The following is a 22728-nucleotide window of genomic DNA, read 5'->3' as shown; positions in this document are numbered from 1 at the left end:
CATACTAACATACAAATACATATGAATATATGATGTCCCCTTTCAAAAATACAAGATTGATTGATAAACTGCATGCAATTAAAACGTCTTTTTCAATTTAATAAAAATCTGTTTTTCAAAGTTAAAACTGCAAACTGCAGTTCTTCAAACTGAGTAAAGAATAAAAGTTGTGACTTTAGGAGACAAAGTTCCTGTTTGAAAGTGTTCAATGTTTCATCAAGCCAACATGATTCACAACATCTGGAACATTTTCACTTAATTCAGCGGTGACCACGTTTAACATGCTGAGTTTGGTCTGAATCTTTCAGTCTGCTTGAGTCACAATGACTTTATAGTCGGGTTGGAACAGGAAGACACTGAATATTAGTGCTGTACCCAAAGAAAGACAAAAAAACAAAAAAACAAAAACGATTGATATATTAAAAAAAAAAAAAAAATCACAATTTTCATTTACTATGATTCAGAATCGATTCAAAATGTCCCAAAATCGATTTAAAAAATAAAACAATGCTGACAAAGACGCTGTCTGACGTCACCACGGAGCTGGTTCTGGAACATACGCATTCACCAAAACAAGGAGGAAACTACAATAATGGAGGAAAGAGAGATTCAACAGGCCCCGTCCTTGTTGCAGGCAAAGATTCTGACTCATTTTGGTTTTTACTGAGCTTGACATGACTTATTTTATATCTTGCTGCTCAGAGTAGCAGTTGTGGTCCACACACATTTGAAAAGGCACTTTCCTTAAAATTTAAAATGCAGCATGTTTAACTGCTTTTTTTTTTTTTTTTTTTTTTTTAAAGAGACACTTTTATTTTTGCTCTTCGAGCAATATGTGATATTGTATTAAGCAGCAGTTGCAACAATTCCATCTGAGCATGGATAAATGTTTAAAACTTAATAAATGTGAAAAAGAAACTTTAATGTCTCCATTCGTCATTTTGTCTTGCAAAGCAGACTGGAGTAGATCATGAGGATCCTTTGCACACCTATAGATTGAAGCAGAAATGACTATGAATCGAATTGTTTTGAATCGAAAACTTATTTTGAATAAAGAATCAATTTACAATCGAATCATAGCCCCAAAAATCCAAATCGAATCGAATATTTGGAGAGTAAATGATTGTCCATGTCAGTGAGGAAAAATATTTTCTGTCATTGAAACACTGAAGGATTTTTATTATTTTTTTTAAGTTTTAAATCTGTAGTTCAACATTTCTCTGCCACACTGACTGGACTAAACCAGAGAAGAAGAAAACAGACGTCAGCATGAAGATCCTCAGTGAGGATCAGTATAATATCAGCCTGATGTCTGCAGGTCAGAGTCACCACAACTGTAACATCATATTAATCTGAGAGCAGAAATAAAACATGAGTCTGACCTCAGAGTCTCCAGTCTGCAGTGAGGACTCTCCAGAAAACCACAAAGATCCTTCACTCCTGAATCCTGCAGGTAGTTCACACTCAGGTCCAGTTCTCTGAGATGGGAGGGGTTGGACTTCAGAGCTGAGACCAGAGAAGAACAGCTGATCTCTGACAAACTGCACTTCATCAACCTGAGTAAAGAATAAAAGATGTGACGTTAGGAGACAAAGTTCCTGCTTGAAAGTGTTCAATGTTTCATCATCTGTTCAGAACTGAAGGTTTAGAAAGAGGAAGTTTAGAAAATGAAAGTCAAACAGCTGAACCAACAGGAAGCAGCTTCACAACAGTCAAATACAAACAGTGACAAGATTTAATGAGAAAATGAAACAACACTGTAAAGAACCTGAACTGACTCAAACTGTCAACATTGTGAATATGAACTGTGTGAAATTCAAATGTCATGTTCAAATGAGTGAAATTCAGTTTTCAAAAGTTATTTTCAATCATTTAACAGTTTAAATGTTAAAACCTGAAGAGGATTTTCCCTCATAAATATAAACCTGTCTGCAGGTCAGAGTCACCACAACTGTAACATCATATTAATCTGAGAGCAGAAATAAAACATGAGTCTGACCTCAGAGTCTCCAGTTTACAGTGAGGACTCTTCAGAAAACCACACAGATCCTTCAGTCCTGAATCCTTCAGCCTGTTCAGACTCAGGGCCAGTTTTCTGAGATGGGAGGGGTTGGACTTCAGAACTGAGACCAGAGAAGAACAGCTGATCTCTGACAATCTGCAGTTCATCAACCTGAGTAAATAATAAAAGATGTGACTTTAGGAGACAAAGTTCCTGCTTGAAAGCGTTCAATGTTTCATCAAGTCAACACTTGATTCACAACATCTGGAACATTTTCACTTAATTCAGCGGTGACCACGTTTAACATGCTGAGTTTGGTCTGAATCTTTCAGTCTGCTTGAGTCACATGACTTTATAGTCGGGTTGGAACACAAAAACACTGAATATTAATGTTGTACCCAAAGAGAGAAAACAAAAAACAAAAAACGATTGATATAAGAATCACAATTCTCATTTGCTATGATTCTGAATCGATTCAAAATGTCCCAAAATCGATTTAAAAAAATAAAACAATGCTGACAAAGACGCTGTGTGACGTCACCACAGAGCTGGTTCTGGAACATACGCATGCACCAAAACAAGGAGGAAACTACAATAATGGAGGAAAGAGAGATTCAACAGGCCCCGTCCTCGTTGCAGGCAAAGATTCTGACTCATTTTGGTTTTTACTGAGCTTGACATGACTTATTTTATATCTTGCTGCTCAGAGTAGCAGTTGTGGTCCACACACATTTGAAAAGGCACTTTCCTTAAAATTTAAAATGCAGCATGTTTAACTACTAATTTTTTTTAAAGAGACACTTTTATTTTTGCTATTCAAGTAATATGTGATATTGTATTAAACAACAGTTGCAACAATTCCATCTGAGCATGGATAAATGTTTAAAACTTAATAAATGTGAAAAAGAAACTTTAATGTCTCCATTCGTCATTTTGTCTTGCAAAGCAGACTGGAGCAGATCATGAGGATCCTTTGCACACCTATAGATTGAAGCAGAAATGACTATGAATCGAATTGTTTTGAATCCAAAATCATTTTATCATTTTGAATAAAGAATCAATTTACAATCGAATCATAGCCCCAAAAATCCAAATCGAATCGAATATTTGGAGAGTGAATGATTCCGACCCCACTGAATATATATTTGTCCATGTCAGTGAGGAAAAATATTTCCTGTCATTGAAACGCTGAAGGATTTTTATTATTATTTTTAGTTTTAAATCTGTAGTTCAATGTTTCTCTGCCACACTGACTGGACTAAACCAGAGAAGAAGAAAACAGACGTCAGCATGAAGATCCTCAGTGAGGATCAGTATAATATCAGCCTGATGTCTGCAGGTCAGAGTCACCACAACTGTAACATCATATTAATCTGAGAGCAGAAATAAAACATGAGTCTGACCTCAGAGTCTCCAGTCTACAGTGAGGACTCTTCAGAAAACCACACAGATCCTTCAGTCCTGAATCCTTCAGGTTGTTCAGACTCAGGTCCAGTTCTCTGAGATGGGAGGGGTTGGACTTCAGAGCTGAGACCAGAGAAGAACAGCTGATCTCTGACAAACTGCATCTCTTCAACCTGAGTGAAGAATAAAAGATGTGACTTTAGGAGACAAAGTTCCTGCTTGAAAGTGTTCAATGTTTCATCATCTGTTCAGAGGTGAAGGTTTAAAAAGTAGAAGTTTAGAAAATGAAATTCAAACAGCTGAACCAACAGGAAGCAGCTTCACAACAGTCAAATACAAACAGTGAGAAGATTTAATGAGAAAATGAAACAACACCTGAAAGAACTTGAACTGACTGACGGAGCAAACATGTTTCCTGCAGCAGAGAGAGGAGGGAAACGGGGCAACTGCTCCCCCAGCAGACCAGCCCTTAGAGCCAATCCTTATCTTAGTGTGGAACCAAACCACTGCAGCTGATTGGACTAAAGCTTTGCTACACAATCACAGCAAAATGGATGTTTTCCTGAGGTGCTGATGTTTACATTAGGTATGTTTGGAGCCACCTTATTTCCACTGCTGCACTGTGTTGGTCATGTACATTCATGTAACTGCTTTGGGGTCAGTGGTTAATGTAAACATTATTATTCTGTTAATGGACCAGCTGGGAGGGTTCCTTGGAAAATGAAAGCATTAGTTCTGACAATCTGTTTGATATTCAAACTAAATTGGCATTATGACTGAAATATCCCAAACTCAACCAATAGAGCCATGTTACATGTGGATGAAATTAATATTCTATATTTGTGATTTATCTGATATTTTCATTAATAAATTATGTTGTGATATTACAGATATTATAAACAAACTGTTCCTAAAGCAGAGAGATAAACGGTCTCTGGATGTTTGGAGGAAGCCAAAATGAAGAACCTTCTGTCTTAATAAGAACACTTACAGTGTGGAAGCTTACATTAAGAATAAGTGAACTAAAAGACAAAGATCATTATGGACAGTTGTGTTCAGGAACACTTCCATTAGTCCCAGAAACAGGGAGCTTTAATGCCACACCTGAGGAAGACCGGATTTGTTCACTATGCAAACTGGATGAAGTAGAAAGTCAGATCCATGTTTTGTTTTTGTCATAGTCCACTCCTGGTTCTCCCCTCCACCACCCACTCTACCTGCCTGCTTACCTCTCTTAATCAGGATAAACAGACTCATCTGTTCCTCCCAGACTCCCCTTAACCAGCTCCTCCACTCTGCCTCTCTGCCAGATTGTCTTTGCATTACGCTCAGCTTTCCCGACGGACCTCCTGGGGCCTAACCTGCCTTCGGCCCCAGACCACTACTCCTCATCTCTGCCCCGGTAACCTGACCTGCTGCCTGTCTCTAGACTCTGCCTCTGCCTGCCGTCTGTTTGGGCTATTGCACGTAGTCAATAAAGTTCTCAGCTGTTCCAGTCTAGACTTGTGCCATTCTTGGATGAGAGAGCGAACCCATTACAGTTTTGTTGTTCTGTGTATGAGCACCTCAGAGGTGTTTTTGTTGGCAAAAGGGTTTATATTTGTGTTGATTTCTTTGATTTTGGATGATTCTAAGAAACATTGAAATAAGATTTTAATATTTCTAAATTAATATACGATGTCCCCTTTCAAAAACATTAGATTAATGTTTTTTCCATTCCAATGTCATTTTGAAATAAACTTTTTCAAAAGCTATTTTCAACCATTTAACAGTTTAAATGTTTAAAACCTGAAGAGGATTTTCCCTCATAAATATAAACCTGTCTGCAGGTCAGAGTCACCACAACTGTAACATCATATTAATCTGAGAGCAGAAATAAAACATGAGTCTGACCTCAGAGTCTCCAGTCTACAGTGAGGACTCTTCAGAAAACCACACAGATCCTTCAGTCCTGAATCCTTCAGGTCGTTCTCTTTCAGCTCCAGCTCTCTGAGATGGGAGGGGTTGGACTTCAGAGCTGAGACCAGAGAAGAACAGATGATCTCTGATAAACTGGAGTTGTCAAATCTGAATAAGGAATAAAAGATGCAGATAAAATAATTAATAATCAGTCAGAAATGTTCACAAGACTTTAAAGTAAAGTGCCACCACAAAGGAAAGTTCTGCTTTGATGTGAAGATGAAGCTCTAAAATCTTCTAAATGAAGAACATTTCAACATGTGTGGGACTGTTTGTTTTCAAAGTGTGTAGAAGAGCTTTTTGATGTTGACTCCGTCCACAGCAGCTCATCACTCAGCTTCTGTACCGCTGCTCTGAACTCCATCTACTGCAGTAACACACTGACTGAGTATGACCACACCACAAAGAAACACAACTATCACTGTGCTCAGTGCAGGGAAACCTGTGGTGGAGCTCCAATCCTTTGGAAATAACAGCTTTCAGAGCACAGGGGGGCCACGGCCACGTGTCTGAAAGCCCCATGAGGGCTGGAGTCTCAACAACACAACTGACTCTGGTCCTCAGCTCCACACCCTCCAAGTCTGAAGACATTTATTAGGACATTAGATTAAAGATCTACCACAGTGGACTGACCTCAGAGTCTCCAGTCTACAGTCTGGACTCTCCACAAGATCACGCAGCTCCTTCACATCTGGATCCTGCAGGAGGTTTCCTCTCAGGTCCAGTTCTCTCAGATTGGAGGGGTTGGACTTCAGAGCTGAGGCCAGAGAAGAACAGCTGATCTCTGACAACCAACAGCATCTCAACCTGGAAAAAAGAACAAATCATGGAGATCAGATGACTGATAATCAGCATACTTTTCAAGTATCCCGTTTTGGCTGGGATTTTCCCGTATTTTACCCTCCTTTCCCAGCCCCCTCTGGTATTAGTATTTTCCTGTAAACTTCCTGTATTTAACCTGCATTTATTAAAAATAATAATAATACCCCAGTCTGACCTCTACCACCTGCTACACTAACCTACTGCATGTACTGTAGGTGTCGCAAGGTTAGTGTGACATTTTCAGACTAGAGAGACAACAATGCGAGAGAAAAAAAATAACAGCAGGGAAAAACAGAGATAAGCCAGGAAACCAGCTCCTTTGTTTCCTGTCTGCCATAATTGGACCTACTGATTAATCCAGGTGTGACTGACCTCAGTAGTCATAACAACAATGGTCAGTCATACCTGGATTAATCAGTATGTCCAATAATGAAAGACAGGAAACAAAGGAGCTGGCTGACGTTCAGGACATAGCGGAGCTGCATAAAGCCAATTGCAGTTTGTAGGTAGTTGACAAGTGGTGATTTTAGCTTTCTTGACCATCTGCCTTAAAACGTACGGGATACTGGAGCTTAGTTGGGGTGGTGGGACGTCTCGGGGCAGGTGCTGGAACATATCCCTTATTTTCAAATCCAAAACTTGATGAGTATGAATCAGTCAGAAATGTCTTGATCCAGAACTTCTCCACCTTTTCAAACTCATCACCCACTTTAACATCTCAAATGTTGCTGGTCCACATCAGACCTTGTTCCAATACAAAGACCAAGACCAAGATTTAAAGATCCAGTCCAGATTAATATATTGAACAAGTAAATTCAAGTTTTGGAAAAGACTGACAACTTTTATTATTATTATTAGAAACAACTGTAAACATGAAACAACAGCAATTTTTAATAAAAGTGAAGATATTCAACTTAAATGTGAATATAAATTCTGGATTAAACAAATCTACAACAACTGAACAGACCTCAGAATTTCCAGTCTACAACCTGGACTCTTCAGAAAACCACACAGATCCTTCAGTCCTGAATCCTGCAGGTCATTGTTGTGACTCAGGTCCAGTTCTCTGAGATGGGAGGGGTTGGACTTCAGAGCTGAGACCAGAGAAGAACAACTGATCTCTGATAAACTGCAGTTCTTCAACCTGAGTAAAGAATAAAAGATGTGACTTTAGGAGACAAAGTTCCTGCTTGAAAGTGTTCAATGTTTCATCATCTGTTCAGAGCTGAAGGCTTAGAAAGCAGAAGTTTAGAAAATGAAAGTCAAACAGCTGAACCAACAGGAAACAGCTTCACAACAGTCAAATACAAACAGTGACAAGATTTAATGAGAAAATGAAACAACACTGTAAAGAACCTCAACATTGTGATTTTAACACATCAGAAATAACCAAACAGCAGAGTCAGCCAAACTTTATTTCTATCTCTGATTCTGCCACATATGAACTCCTGTATAACAATCTGAGCTCTGGCAGGTAAGTCCACTCTAAAACCAGTCAAACAGTCTACAAACAAGCTGCAGAAGTTCTAGACAAAAAACCTAACTCATCATTACTGATATATTTGAAGAAACATGAACAGTTGAATGTGGAAATCATACTTAACCCTCCTATTATCCTTCAGGTCGATTTGACCACATTCAATGTTTATCATTCAAAAAATATTGACTTTTTTTTTTTTTTGATTCGTATTTCATGACTTTTCCAAATTTGATGGGTACAATTGATTAAGCATAAAATTATCATGAAGACATTTTTCAAGGTGCTGAACACATATTGCACACATATTGTTCTTGGGATGACAAATATGTCAGTACAAATTTAGAGGGGAAGCGTGTGTATGGGGCTAAGAAAGAAAAAGTGTTCACATTATGCTGAACATTGTTCCAAAACAGTGCTGGAAGTGGAGACTAATGGAGAACCAAGACAAAACACAAGTGGTGAATTTTAGGCCAAGTTGAATGTTGTTAATGTTGGGACAGTACTGCTGTCCTACACTGATCAGTATAAATGTTCTGACGTTGGACCAACACATGACATTTAACCCAGCTGTCAGTGTTTTAGCTCAGTCTGCAGGTAGAGCCCTGAACAAGTCTGAACACTGTGCTCATCTGGGAGTTCATACTTTCAGTCTGTTCTATAATGTGTGTGTGTGTGTGTGTGTGTGTGTGTGTGTGTGTGTGTGTCAGACGATGCTTCTGCTGTCTGGGGATTCTGTGAATATTCTCTTTGTAATACTCAGCATCATAGAGCTATTGGTTATCTTACAGCAGTACACAAATGGACCTCAGTGTTGGCTCTTCATGGTGATTTGGGATGGGAGCCCTCGACTATCAGACATAAGAGACAAAAGCTCCAGTTCTGGAACAGATCTGTGAAGCTGCCTGATCATAGAATTACTAAAAAGATATTTCATTCTGACACGTTGCATCACCATCCCTGGGCCAGTGAGCTGAAATTAATATTTTATACGAGTGATTTATGAATTCTTTCTTCATTTCTCCTGCTTGTGTGATGATTGACTTTTTCTTTGCAAAGAAAATATAAACTTCTGTCTGTATTTCATTCTTCACCAGCAGCAGAGAATTTCCACAACAGAAATGACACATAAATGTGTCTACAGCAGTGGACTAACAGAGGTCAGTGGAACTCCTCTAATGCGTTGTTGTCACAAGGAGCTTTGTGAACACTCCTACAGAGGTTAAATACCTGGGTCCATGGGTCCTGGGTTTCATTCTGACACTTTGGCCCAATCCAAAGTTCACCTACTCACTACCACCAGCCCTTAACCTTCAAAAGGAAGTCACAAGGGGTATAGCTTTGCTTCTTCCCAAGGAATTGGGACACCAATTGCTACGTCACTGCATAGTTTACATTCAGGAACGCAAGCGACAGGGTATTCCCAGCAGCAACAAATTATGTCATCAAAAAAAAAAAAAAAGAAAGGAGTTTACGGTTGCGATCATTCTTTTAGATTTCATCATGCTTCGGTGGACAAATAAACCAAGAGGTACACAGAGTAGAATACACCATTGACATCTGTTGTCTCGTGGTTTTTTTTTTCCCCCTCAGACTTCTCCGCATCATCTCGCTCACGGACTGGCCCTACCTCCGGAAGTCAGCATCGGAAAACCCTCGACGTTAAGGGCTAGATTCATAGCCCCTACCCCTCATTATGCCCCCTTCCCCTATGTGAAAAAAGTGATTGGGACACCACTACCCTCACAGGAACGTGCAAAATGTAGGGGTAGGGGGTGTATTGGGACTGGGCCTTTGCATCACCATCCCTGGGCCAGTGAGCTGAAATCAATATTCTGAGTGATTTATCTGAGATTTTCCAAAATAAATGATGTTGTAGAATTAACATCAATATTATTATATTCCAAAAACAGAGAGATAAATGTTCTCTTGATGTTTGGAGGAAGCCAAAATGAAGAATCTACTGCCTTATAAAGAACTCTGTTATGACCTTTGATCATTTGTATATATTGCTGTTTGCCCTCCTTGTTCTCAGGGTGGAGTCCACTCTGTGTGTGTGTCCCATTTCCTGTTCAGGTGTAGAGGTGGGATTGGCTGGTTCTACTCTTTCAAAGGGAAGTTCTCCTGTACTGAGGTGACTCCTCCTCCTGCTCCCAGCTCTGGATCATGCTGGGCTGTGCATGTGTAGTTTTGTTTTACTTGTTTATGTTACAAATAGCAGTCTTAGTAGCTGTCATAGCTTTAGGGGAAGGAATTTGTTTTTGTCAATCTTGTTCTCCTATTTCATCATCAGGGAGGTAGGGTTGTTTTTTTTATTTATTTTTCTTCAGGTTATATTTTTCAAACCTTACTTGACCATGATTAAAACTCATAAACAACAACAGAACAACAAACATTCATTAAAGTAAAGACACAGTAACACAAATACTGTATAGTGATGCATTGATTCTGTTCTATGTTCAACCAATAGGTTGTGGTAGAAAACAAAACAGCAGAACAGCCCTTTACCTCCTGACAGGAAAGGGAGGGGGAAAGAAGTGTGAGTGGGGGGAAAAAAAAACAACAACAACAAAAAAAAAAAAAACTGGTGAGTTAACAAATGAGTGGCAACTGTGAACTGGTGGAAGGAAAAAGCTACTGACACAAACAGCAAGGAGAACAACAGAGAGGAGTGAGAGTGAGGGGAACAAAGAAAATCTGTCCAGGTTCATTCAACTCTGCCTGCTAATCAAAGAAATGTTGGGAAAATAAGAAAGCAGTAACACGAGGAAGAGAACCAGCTGGATTCACTGGAGGTTTGGAAACCCATGAGGAGTGGTGATGATCCCAGGAGTACCAAGGAGGAAAAAGGTGCCTGTATACTGGGACTCCATACCTGCCTGGGCTGGAGGAGCCCCACAACAGAGCTAACACAGTCCATCACTGTCCCCTCAACCATTTAACACACTGATCCACCATAAGTCCACTCACACACACTGAACCCCGGAGGAACACACCCACACACATTCTTTTGGGGCATTGATGATTTAAGTTTTGTGTTGCCATGATTTGTGATAACAGGGTGAACTGTGTACTGTGATATTTTGTTTATGTCTGCCAATTAACCTTCCGAGCAAATATTGTTTTGAGATATTTTGATTTGTAGTGTGTATATTGATTTATGTATTAAAACCCCCTTTGATTTAGACTTCGCCTTGACATTTTCTCCACATATCTTTTTGCAGGTAGGAGTAACAGCTAGCCGGTGAATTTCTTTAGGTTACCCACACACCTAAATAATGACATCAAATCTGACAGGACAATAGTGTCTTTTGATCCAGCTCCTGTCTCCTGTCTGGCGCCCAACTACAAAGTGTGTTTGTAACCGTTTCTAGACCCGAAGTTAGAAGGTTCATTCATCCACAGAGCATCATATCAGCAGTCCACTCAACCTCTGGTGTCTTTGAGCCCCTTAGATATTTTCCTGAATGCCAAATTCCTGAATTCCTGAAAGCCTGAACTCCATCACAACTGTGACAGATGCCAAAAGCAGCACAAAGGTTGTGTCCACCTGCCTAAAAGTAAATGATCCTCAGTGAACATAGAAGACACCACTACAAACCAAAACCTACAAACCTCTTCAGTTTTCAATTTTTACTCATTTAAATAAAATGTATCATAAAAAACTAAATCCAGTTTTAGTATTCACACAAACATGAACTCTGACCTGAGAGTTTCCAGCTCACAGTGTGGACTCTCCAGTCCAGCAGACAGCAGCTTCACTCCTGAATCCTGCAGGTTGTTGTTACTCAGGTCCAGATCTCTCAGACTAGAGGACTGGGAGCTGAGGACTGAGGACAGAGCTTCACAGCTTCTGTCTGAGAGGTTACAGCCACTCAGTCTGAAGAGGAATCAGCAAAACAAGATAAGTGATTAAAGAAACATCTTTTTGATTCTCAACTAAATGAAAAGATTTAGTTGATCTTTTTTGGTTTATTTGCACATACAGAGCTTTGTTGGAGGCTTTGACCACTGGCAGCAGCCTCAGAAGAGCCTCCTCTGAAGCAGAGTATTTCTTCAGGTCAAACACGTCCAGATCTTTTTCTGATGACAGTAAGATGAAGACCAGAGCTGACCATTGAGCAGGAGATAGTTTATCTGTGGAGAGACGTCCTGATCTCAGGGACTGTTGGATCTCCTCCACCAGAGAACCATCATTCAGTTCATTCAGACAGTGAAACAGGTTGATACTTTTCTCTGGAGACAGATTCTCACTGATCTTCTTCTTGATGTACTGGACTGTTTTCTGATTGGTCTTTGAGCTACTTCCTGTCTGTGTCACCAGGCCTCGTAGGAGAGTTTGGTTGGTCTGCAGTGAAAGACCCAGAAGGAACCGGAGGAACAAGTCCAGGTGTCCATGTGGACTCTGTAAGGCCTCATCCACAGCACTCTGGTAGAGACGTGTTCTTTTAGATCCAGCCCTTACTAGTTTAGACCTTTGAGTTCTTGTTTGTTTTTCTGATATCAAACTGACTCCAGAGTTGATGAAGGTCAGATGGACATGAAGAGCAGCCAGAAACTCCTGAACACTCAGATGGACGAAGCAGAAGACCTTGTCCTGGTACAGCCCTGTCTCCTCTTTGAAGATCTGTGTCAACACTCCTGAGTAAACTGATGCTGCTCTGATATCGATGCCACACTCTGTCAGGTCTGATTCATAGAAGATCAGGTTTCCTTTCTGCAGCTGCTCAAAAGCCACTTTTCCCAGAGACTCAATCATCTTCCTGGTCTCTGGACTCCAGTGTGGATCTGACTCAGCTCCTCCATCGTACTTGACCTTCTTCACTTTGGACTGAACCACCAGGAAGTGGATGTACATCTCAGTCAGGGTCTTGGGCAGCTCTCCTCCCTCTCTGGTCTTCAACACCTCCTCCAGAACTGTAGCAGTGATCCAGCAGAAGACTGGGATGTGGCACATGATGTGGAGGCTTCGTGAGGTCTTGATGTGGGAGATGATCCTGCTGGCCTGCTCCTCATGTCTGAACCTCTTCCTGAAGTACTCCTCCTTCTGGGGGTCATTGAACCCTCTGACCTCTGTCACCATGTCAACACACTGAGGAGGGATCTGATTGGCTGCTGCAGGTCGTGTGGTTATCCAGAGGCGAGCAGAGGGAAGTAGTTTCCCCCTGATGAGGTTTGTCAGCAGCACGTCCACTGAGGTGGACTCTGTAGGATCAGTCAGGACCTCAGTGTTGTGGAAGTCCAGAGGAAGTCGACACTCATCCAGACCGTCAAAGATGAACACAACCTGGAAGTGATCAAAGCTGCAGATTCCTGCTTCTTTGGTTTCAGTGAAGAAGAGATGAACAAGTTCCACCAAGCTGAACTTCTTCTCTTTCAGCACATTCAGCTCTCTGAAGGTGAAGGGGAATGTGAACTCTATGTCCTGGTTGGCTTTGTCTTCAGCCCAGCCCAGAGTGAACTTCTGTGTTAAGACGGTTTTCCCAATGCCAGCCACTCCCTTTGTCATCACTGTTCTGATTGGTTGGTCTCTTCCAGGTGGGGGTTTAAAGATGTCTTCTTGTCTGATGCTTGTTTCTGCTCTGTCCTGTTTCCTGGATGCTGTTTCAATCTGTCTGACCTCATGTTCCTCATTGACCTCTCCAGTCCCTCCCTCTGTGATGTAGAGCTCTGTGTAGATCTGATTCAGAAGGGTTGGGTTTCCTGCTTTAGAGATCCCCTCAAACACACACTGGAACTTCTTCTTCAGGGAAGATTTGAGTTTACGGTGACAAACTAGAGCACAACTTTCTGAATAAATGAAAACAGATGATTAAAATATTTATTTAATAACAGATGAGACTAAAATATTTAACAATGTTGATTTTTGTTTCTCCTAAGGAATAATATGATCTTTCTCTCTCATGAGACTTCTGTAAATATCTAACTGATCCATCATGTTAAGTCCTCTTACTGCTCTGCAGACAGTCAGCCAGCTCCTCCTGCTTCATCCTCCTCAGGAAGTTCACTGTGATCTTCAGAAATGCCTCTCTGCTCCTCCTCTGCTCTTCATCCACCTCATCATTCTCATTCTTGATGAATTGTGGGTAATCTGGACTCAGAATCCTTTTGATTTTCTTCAGCTCGTTCTTCACAAAACAGACAATGTTCTCCTCCAGCAGCTGGAACACAATAACATCCTGTGTTCACTCTCAGTATAAACTGATGGATCAAAGCATCAGATCATCAGTCAGCAGAGTTCAACTTTAGCTGCTGCTGTATCATCTGCTGCCACGTCTCTTTCCAGAGCTACACAGAAAGATTCAGACCTGCTGACTTCACTAAACTAACTTCACTGGTGTAACTTACTAAGTTTGACTTTAGATTCTGACAACACAGAGATCCTGATCATCACATGAAGACCAAACTGATACAGCCCTTCAACACATCAACTTAGGAAGTGAAAATTCAGGGTATTAACTGTGACTGTGGCTGAAGATGGATCAGACCACCTGAACTAGTTCACTGATGAATTATTCCATCTTTAAACCCTGTAGAGACAGAGTCCATGGAGGTCCAGGACTGAATCTGATTAACTTTGGTCTTTGTTCTTAAGTCATAGCTGAAATTATCTGGAAAACAACTAAATAACAAACTTTTCTTTAGGATTCACTGTAGATGAAGAAGAAGGAGCAGAAATGTTTTGTAAAAGTCTCCAACAGACCATATTCATACAGAACATATCTGTTGAGGCTGATGGATTATTGCTCTGTGGTGAACTACAACTCCCAGTCCTCTCCCACTCTCTCCCACCCCAAACCTGTTCAATCCCAGTTCAACTCCTGTCTGTCACAGAGTAAAGCTCTACTGGTCTAAAGAGTGCAGCTTCAAACTCAAGTCTTTGTTGGTGTCTGTTGTAGTCACTGGATGAACATTTACACACCATAAATATGGAGTCCAGGTCTGTGTGATGATGTTTGTCAGACTGAACTCTGAGGAGAAAAGACACAAACACACAGTTTGTTCCAGGAGTTTTCTATGAACAGCAGAGAAACTGATAGACAAGCTTTGATACCTTTAATGAGTCAAACAACAACAAATGATCAGCTTTTACCTTTTTTCTTTGATAAAGTCATCCATAGACTGATCACTCTTCATGGATACACAGCTGGATACAGCAGACTGTTGTCCATCTTTAAAGTAAATAGGTTGCTCCATAGACCGATCACTCTTCATGGACACACAGCTCAGTTCAGGAGAATCTGGTCTTGACTTCTGGTTGCTAGTAAAAACAGAGCTGATAATAAAATGATCAACAAACAATAAACTGAGAATAAACTCAAGAATGGTTTTCCTTTGTATAGCTAAGAATCACCCAGAATATTTTATTGTTTACATACTTAAATTAAATTAAATTGTCACTTTACAAGTTTGAATGTTTGTGAAAGTTACAAGACAAATAAAGATTTTTATTGTCTTTGTTGCTGTTGTTATTAATTATTATATCTTCTCATGCTGGTTGAGCCCTGACAAAGACAAATAAAACAGCAGCAGTAAAATACCTAAGTGACAGTGAGAGTGAATAATGATGCAGCAGTGATCTGAGTGCTGAGCTCTGACAGATGGACAGTTAGAGATCCTCATCTCACCTCTGAGCTTTGGTCTGACTCTCATGTTCCCCACACAGAGTGGTTTTAGAGGGAGGGGCTCCCTCCTCTCTGTCCTCACACTGATTCATAGCTGAGCCTCCACCTTCACACAAACACAACAAAAAGATTCATTACATCACAGTACACATTCATCACCATTACTGCCACTAATATGTTACTAATTTCAGCTTTTAACTCCCAACAGCAAACTCTGTTATTTCAGAATCTGACTGAAATCAACAGAGACAGAAAAGCCAGAAAAATCATTCAAAATTAATGTTCATCCCAACATTCAATTCTTTATATTTGCATTATACACACAATTTTTAATTGCATCAGATAAATATATCTTTTTGTAACATTTGAAGGCATACAACAATTCATCAAGTCATTACAAGCCCAGTCAAACATCAGTTACATGTAAACCAGTCTGACCATTATCAGGACAACTCAGATTAGGGGAGGTGGTTCTCTCATCTGATGTTTCGGATTTATCTTAAACATTTGTTTCTTTGTCACTTTATCTAAATACTGTGCCTCCATAACTTCACATACAAATCAGTCTGACCTGCAAGTTTCAGAGAAATGTATCTCAGTTCTGACGGTGCTTCTTCTCTGTCCACTAGATGGTGGTATCTGACTGTAGGATGTGTTGATAGAGCTGCTTAAATTCATGTCACTTTGGTGATCAGACTACATGTGATAACGAAATATTTCTTTTTTGCTTCAAATAATCCAACAATTAAATCAAGGAGTGCTGCTTCAAACCTTAAATGGCTTCTCTGTATCTGGAAATACTCAAAGTGGGCCATTAACAGTAAGAATTCAATTCTCTTTGACAAGTTCAGACACATTTGTTCTGTCACGCCTCAACAAAAACACGGCATAACAGTTCAAGGGTAATAGGTTAAGATTAAGTTGTTAAACACCTTTGCAAAAATTAATCTGGTTTAAGTCTGGTGATTTAAAATTATTTAAATTCTTGACTTTACTCAGTGAGTAAAGATAAGGTTGGTCATAATACTGAGGGGTCGTCTTCACATTACTGCCTGACCCTGAGGACACCCAGAAAGGAAACTGTGTTAACTTGTGTTATAGTCATCACAACTACAGTTATTAGTGACAGGTCTTATTGTGTCGTTTATGACGCGTTGCCGATATGTTCACATTAAAATATTTGTTTTTGACTTAAGTTTTCAATGAGGTGTTCAAAAATACAGTACCAATAAATAGAAACATTTAAATATCATGCAATAACCTAGTGCAGTATTTAAACTAAATATATGAATTAATTGCCATCATTGCTCATATAATTACTTAAGCACAAGTGTATTTTAGACTCTAAATTAAATGGTATGAATGCGAGAGTGAGGTTGTTCATCTCCGTTTGTCCTTGTGATGGACTGGTGAACTGTCCAGGGTATACCCCGCCCCTCACCCGATGTGGGCTGGGATTAGCCCAGCAGCCTCACGACCGGAAAAGCAGTAGAAGATGAATGAATGAATGGATGAATGAATGAATGAACGTGTATTTTATTTGGTGTTCAGTCACTCTACCAGTTAAAACTCCTGAATTTTATAAACAAAAACAAAAGGAGATGTTTGGTCTTAAAATCATATAAAAAGCAGACTGTTCTCTCCACTGTCTAATGACTGAGCAACAGTGTTTTATATTTTATGCTGGTAATGGAATAAAACCAACACTGAACATAAAATGAGTGCTATCAGCTAGCTAGCATTCTGTTAGCTGGAGTGTATTTAGCTTCAGTGTAAACTATCCAGATTAATGTTCACTATTGCAGACACCTGTCAGAACCATTAAGCCTGGAAGTAAGATAGTAAATAAGACACCTAGGCAGCTGTTGCTAATTACATGTACTGCTATTTTCCCTTAGACTTCAATACAATCAGACTTCTACTGCGTTCCAGGTCTAGGTTCCTAACTCGTGTTTTTCCCACCTGTAACTTCTTAACATGCACTGGAACAGCAGTTGAACTTGTAACTTCCCACTCATGAACTTGTGCCTAACTGATGTACTATGAGTTACAACTTGTGACTTCAGCTCGCTTCCTAAACAATATGGCAGCTTCCATGGATGCGGTGGAACAATGTAAAGTAAACTGCACTTTGCAATCACATTACATACACGATTGTGTATTACAATCTATTGTGTGTCTGAAATGGTGCCCAAATATGTTGCAGACCAAAAGTAGCTAGTGCTAGCTAAAGTAAAAAAAAAAAAAGATTATGCCAATTAAAAAAAAAAACAACAGCAACAAAAATGTAATGTACAATTACTCAGAATGGCGAAATCAGGCATACAATGTTAAATTAATCAATTAAATTGATGTTGTATTGTCAATCAATACATTTCAAAATAACATAACAAATAAAAGCATCTGTTAACTTATGCACAGTTTCCCCTCATCCGTTTCACTCAAATGAGCAAGTTGCAGGCACCTTTGGCGATTGAAATGATTTTAGTATAAATCTTACAGTGTCCATCATGTTGGCTTGTTTACATACCAGAATTCTTTGCGCTCAAGCAGAAGACGTAACTTGTATGGAACACTTTGAGGTGCGAACTCGGAGATTTCAACTGGGAAATTTAGGAAATCTAGAACGCCGCATATTTTACAACCAGTGCAGTCACAGTTTAACATTGGTTTAATTTTCAGACTTAGTACAGTCTGATATCAGTAATCATGGTCATTATGTATTTACAGATTTGTCTGATCTGATTCTCACCATCTCTCCAACATCACAGGACACATTAGTTTTCTCCTGTCTCATTAACACGGAAGAAATAATTACCAAAGAAAACCATCTTTATCTGTGACAGCAGCTCTACCATTTGGTATTTACTGATCTGTAATCCTAAACGTGTTACATTTATTACATAAACGTTTTATTCATTTTCAAATCAAGCACAACTGTATTGATTAAAAGTGGATTATCTCTGTGAAATAAATTAGAAATAAATAATACATCTTTTTTACTCTACAAACCCTGATACTCTTTTTCTGAGAAATCACACAAACACACACACACTTACAGATTCTCAATAAACTCGATTAACTCACACTGAAGGTCAGTGCTCTGTTGATTCAATTAATGGCCATTAATACTACTGATCCTTAAATCATTGTCCTTTAACTCCATGAGAAACTATTAATATTAGTTTTTACATATCTGAAAGCAGTCAATCAGCATCCAGAAAAGTTCTCCTGTCCAGTCAAACAGTGAAACAACACAATGTGATCACAGTGATCCTGTTCACTCATTTACAGATTCTCACCTGCTGAACTCACTTCAGGGAGACTTTCTGACACTTTCCAGCTTCATGTGAAGAGAAGAAGCTGCTTGTTCTCCCTCATCAGTCCTGGTGTCTGTTTGAGCTGAGGAAAAGTCACATCCTCATAACTTCAGAGTCCAAAGTATGACACAACACCAGATAGATGTTAAAACCGCTCCAACCTGTTTCTGAAACAGCTGTAAAAAGTCAAAATGATTCCAGACTGTGGAAAACGGCCTGGGATTGAAAAGAATAATACCTTACATTTGAAGGACTTTTAAAGTAACATCCCCCTATTATACAAAATTTCAATACTGACTGTAACGGGTGTTAGGTCGAACCAACATCCAGCACAAACTGAGATAAAAGAAGGAAGAGTTCAACAGTTTATTGTGAAGCCCCTCTGGTGAGGGAATCCAGGTAAACAGGGGAGAGGTGAGGGGCCAGCAGTCAGAGGAGTCAGAGACAGATGGTGGTCAGATAGACAAATAGATGTACATTATTGATCCAAACTAGGAAATTCTCATGTCACAGCAGCAAGACAAACTGTACAGTATGTAAAAGGGTGATAATAATAATAATAACAATAATAATAAAACATATACACTAAAATAAAAACTATAAACAGACAATAACTATACAAATATTGACACAAAAGGTGCTATAGTTACTGTTTGTTTTGTTTTTATATATCAGAGATGCGATTTTTCTCTGTCAGACAGATGAGAGTTATTTTACAATGTGAGGGAATGTGGCAGGAATGATTTCCTGTATCTGTCCCTTCGACAGCGGAGCTCTAACAGTCTGTTGCTTATGTGTTGGTTATATGTCAGGTTATGAGGTCAGAGATAGAGAGGATCAAATCCAGACAAACAGTCTGGAAATGAATATGAGACAGGTTTGCATGACGCTCAAGATAATCTATCAGAAAATGAGTGGAATGAGATGGTAGAACTGATTAGGTGGGTGCAGCAGGTGAGTGGTCAAATTCTGGCAGGTGAGCGGAAAAATACTGGCAGGTTGGGGTGGGCGGATTGATCCACATATCAGTGGTATTGATACCAAGGTCAGCATCAATATTGGATCGATACTTGCGTGATGTTTTTGTTGCAGTCTCTCTTTTATATGTTAAACGCACAACTTGAATTTCCTCACAAACTCTCTACGTTTTGCTGGGTCAGAGACAGGTATGATCAAAACAAGGCAAACTGTGGGTAAATGAATGCAACAAACACGAGATATAATCTGTCAGAAAATGAGTGGAATGAGATGGTTGCACTGATTAGGTGGGTGCAGCAGACGGGTAGATCTGGGCAGGTGAGAAAAGAAGAAAACCAGTGCAGTGTGACATCTTTGTGTTGATTCTATCATAGCGTGCATTTATGACCTTTCCCATGGCAGAACTAACACAGACTAACACATTATTAAACAGCTTTCAGTTCATGACACGCACAACTTAAGAGCAAAGATTCACTCTGCCAACATTGTTTTTGTGGCAGCAAAGGATGGGATAGTGTTGGGAAAGATTAACTGTCGACCAAAAACACCCTCTGGGGGAGCTTCAGCCCAGGAAATGAATGAACTTAACCCCTCTCTACACAACTCATATGAAGCACATGAAAAATGGTTGGGCGCAGGTCACACATTCAAAACATCCTCACACAAGACACACACTAACTAACCTAAATAATACATCCCAAAAACTAAGCAATCAAAACTAAGCTCTCCCAAATAAAGTCAAACAATTGCCCACTCTAATCCTCACAGAAATTATTAAAGAACACGCTTACAGTTATCCAATCAAATCAATAAAGAAAACAGGGGGGTTGGAGGACGTGCCTGTGTGGAGCCTCTGTCAACAAACTCCCAGACAACAAACAATATGAAAAGAACATATTAATAACACCAACTAAATTAAAGTAAAACAACTAACAGTAGGTGGTATAAATAAACCCACTGAAACATGGCTCGGTTCAGGAACCAGACCAGTTCAGCCACAGTGAGGAGAGGACAAACAAAACAGCAGCCTGTTGGCTGTGAAACACAGACAGCACAGCCACTGGGCAGAGGGCCGTTTCCAACAGCGTGGAGGAGGAGAGGGCGCACTGCAAACTCACAACACAGAGAGGCCAAACAGGCTCTGAGCAGGAAACCGTAAACCCAGTCTGCATTCAAGAGGTCCCAGGAGGGAGCCACACTGACACTGACAGCAGGACACACACACACCGGACTGTGAAGGTGAGGAAGAGGAACCGGAGGATCCACGTAAACACACAGAGGGTCAGCACCTGACAGCTGATGGGATTCAGGCTGCTGCCGGCTGAGTGAGGAGGAGGGGGAGAGACTCTCCATCTGCCACACAAGAACCTGTTTTATTTTCATTTATTCTATTGCTCTTTCCCACACAGATGCAAACATACGCTCCACCTTTGTTAGGGTTAACACTGTCACACTTTTTACATTGAATTTCTAACAGTTTCCTTGTGTGAGTTTGAACACGGTGACCGTTTTGGGAGGAGGGAGAGGACGGAGCTCAGAGCAGTACCTGCTGCTGCTGATGCTGATAGAGAACTGCAGAATGATGTGTACTTTCATGAGTTTGATTCCTGGCCAATGCAATGTTACTTTTTCCCCCAACTTTTTAAAAAAAGAGCTGCTCTACATGAAAAGCAGCACTGACAGGTCTCCTCCATCTCACTCTTACTTAAGCTGACTTCCAGGCCTAGATGTTGCAGTCTCATTATATGAAAGCTGTGAGTTTGACCCTCACATGGGGTTCACCTGTGCTCATCTGTTCCCCTCACACAGGAAAAGTACCCGGAAGGGACCAGCTTTATTTCAGAGCACAAACAACACAAACAACTAACCCTAACCCAACTAAATAAAATGCACATCAACCTAAGAAAACTAAAAAAGAATAACTTGCATAAACTCACATACCTGCATTGTGGAGAAGAAACATTCACAGGTGTTGACAGGTTTTTCTCCTACATGCCCTCTGTGCTCTGTAACACCATGAACACAGTCACTACATGGCTCCTGTTAGCATCCAGTCTCAATAGCACACTCTGGCGTTATAAGCTAAGTAGCAGCCGAGCAACTCATGCGTCTCCACTTCTCCTCTAATTGGCGAGATTATGCATGAAAATAATAAAATATACAGTTTTACAACTTAACTCTGTGTTTACATCAACTTTGTAAGTATTTTTTACTAACTTAGTTCAATTTACACAACAAAAACGATAAAAAAAAAAAATACAAATGGCATCAGAAATGCGTAATTTTCTGGAAGGAGAGTCGCGAGCAAGAGGAAGTAATATGCAGCGCAAGACGGTAAATGGAGATTACAAAATAAAATATGCATTCTACTTCCGGTGCTTCGCAGACCTCCCTCCCGGCATTTGTGTATGTTTTAAACCTGAACATCAACATCTGTAACTGTACAATTCCTTCCGACAATATTAACACTCAAAAGAATAAAAGAAAGCATGACAAAAAAAAAATACTGTCCTTCAAAATAAGAGTGTGCGCTTCACTGCCATGTTGTTTGTCTCTGAAACCACGTCTGTGTCGGTAAACACGTGTGCTCCTCACAGTTGTGTGTCACTTCCTCAAAGGTTTGAAGTGACGTGTGAGTCTGAAGCGCTGCTGCCTTTTGTGACGTCATTGCCATAAAGGCTAAAAGTCCGATCAGGAAGTGTGTCCCTCGCCGGGTGCGGTGGCGCGCGCCTGTAATCCAAGTTACCGGGAGGCTGAGGCTGGAGGAGCGTTTGAGCTCAGGAGCTCTGGGCTGCAGCGGACTATGTCGATCGGGTGTCCGCACTAAGTTCGGTATCGATATGGTGCTCCGGGGGGAGCCCGGGATCACCAGGTCGTCTAAGGAGGGGTGCACCGGCCCAGGTCGGACACGGAGCAGGTCAAAGCCCCCGTGAATAGACGCTGTAGTTCAGCCTGAGTAAGACAGCGGGACTCAGTCTTTATGCTGCCACTATATATATGTATATATACACACACACAACACGGCCTCATCCTTTATTCACACTGAAATCCTCCACAAACTGAAGGACTCTCCACCTGGAGCAGAGGACCAGACATCAACAAAATCTGACTTCATTCATTTTAACATTAGAAAAAAGCTGC

At 40.3% G+C, this 22728-nt stretch overlaps 1 protein-coding gene and 1 long non-coding RNA gene across 3 annotated transcripts in view; one reads left to right on the top strand and one right to left on the bottom strand.

Annotated features, from left to right (window-relative positions):
* LOC115051719 (NACHT, LRR and PYD domains-containing protein 3-like) overlaps positions 1 to 22728 on the top strand; it is a 318526-nt gene that overhangs the window by 18075 nt on the left and 277723 nt on the right. The window lies entirely within an intron of this gene.
* Positions 14584 to 15354, bottom strand: LOC115051728 (uncharacterized). Of its 2 annotated transcripts, none has more exons than XR_003841317.1 (3): positions 15293 to 15354; positions 14758 to 14925; positions 14584 to 14635 (listed from the first exon to the last, which is right to left on the bottom strand). It is a non-coding gene; the product is annotated as an uncharacterized LOC115051728 (long non-coding RNA). The 2 variants fall into 2 exon arrangements; XR_003841316.1 differs by having other exon boundaries at positions 14758 to 14940; positions 15293 to 15342.

Source organism: Echeneis naucrates, chromosome 2 (assembly GCF_900963305.1).
Source record: "Echeneis naucrates chromosome 2, fEcheNa1.1, whole genome shotgun sequence".
NCBI lineage: Eukaryota > Metazoa > Chordata > Actinopteri > Carangiformes > Echeneidae > Echeneis > Echeneis naucrates.
The sequence above is the reverse complement of the archived record's forward strand: the minus strand, read 5'-3'. Positions and strand labels throughout refer to the sequence as shown.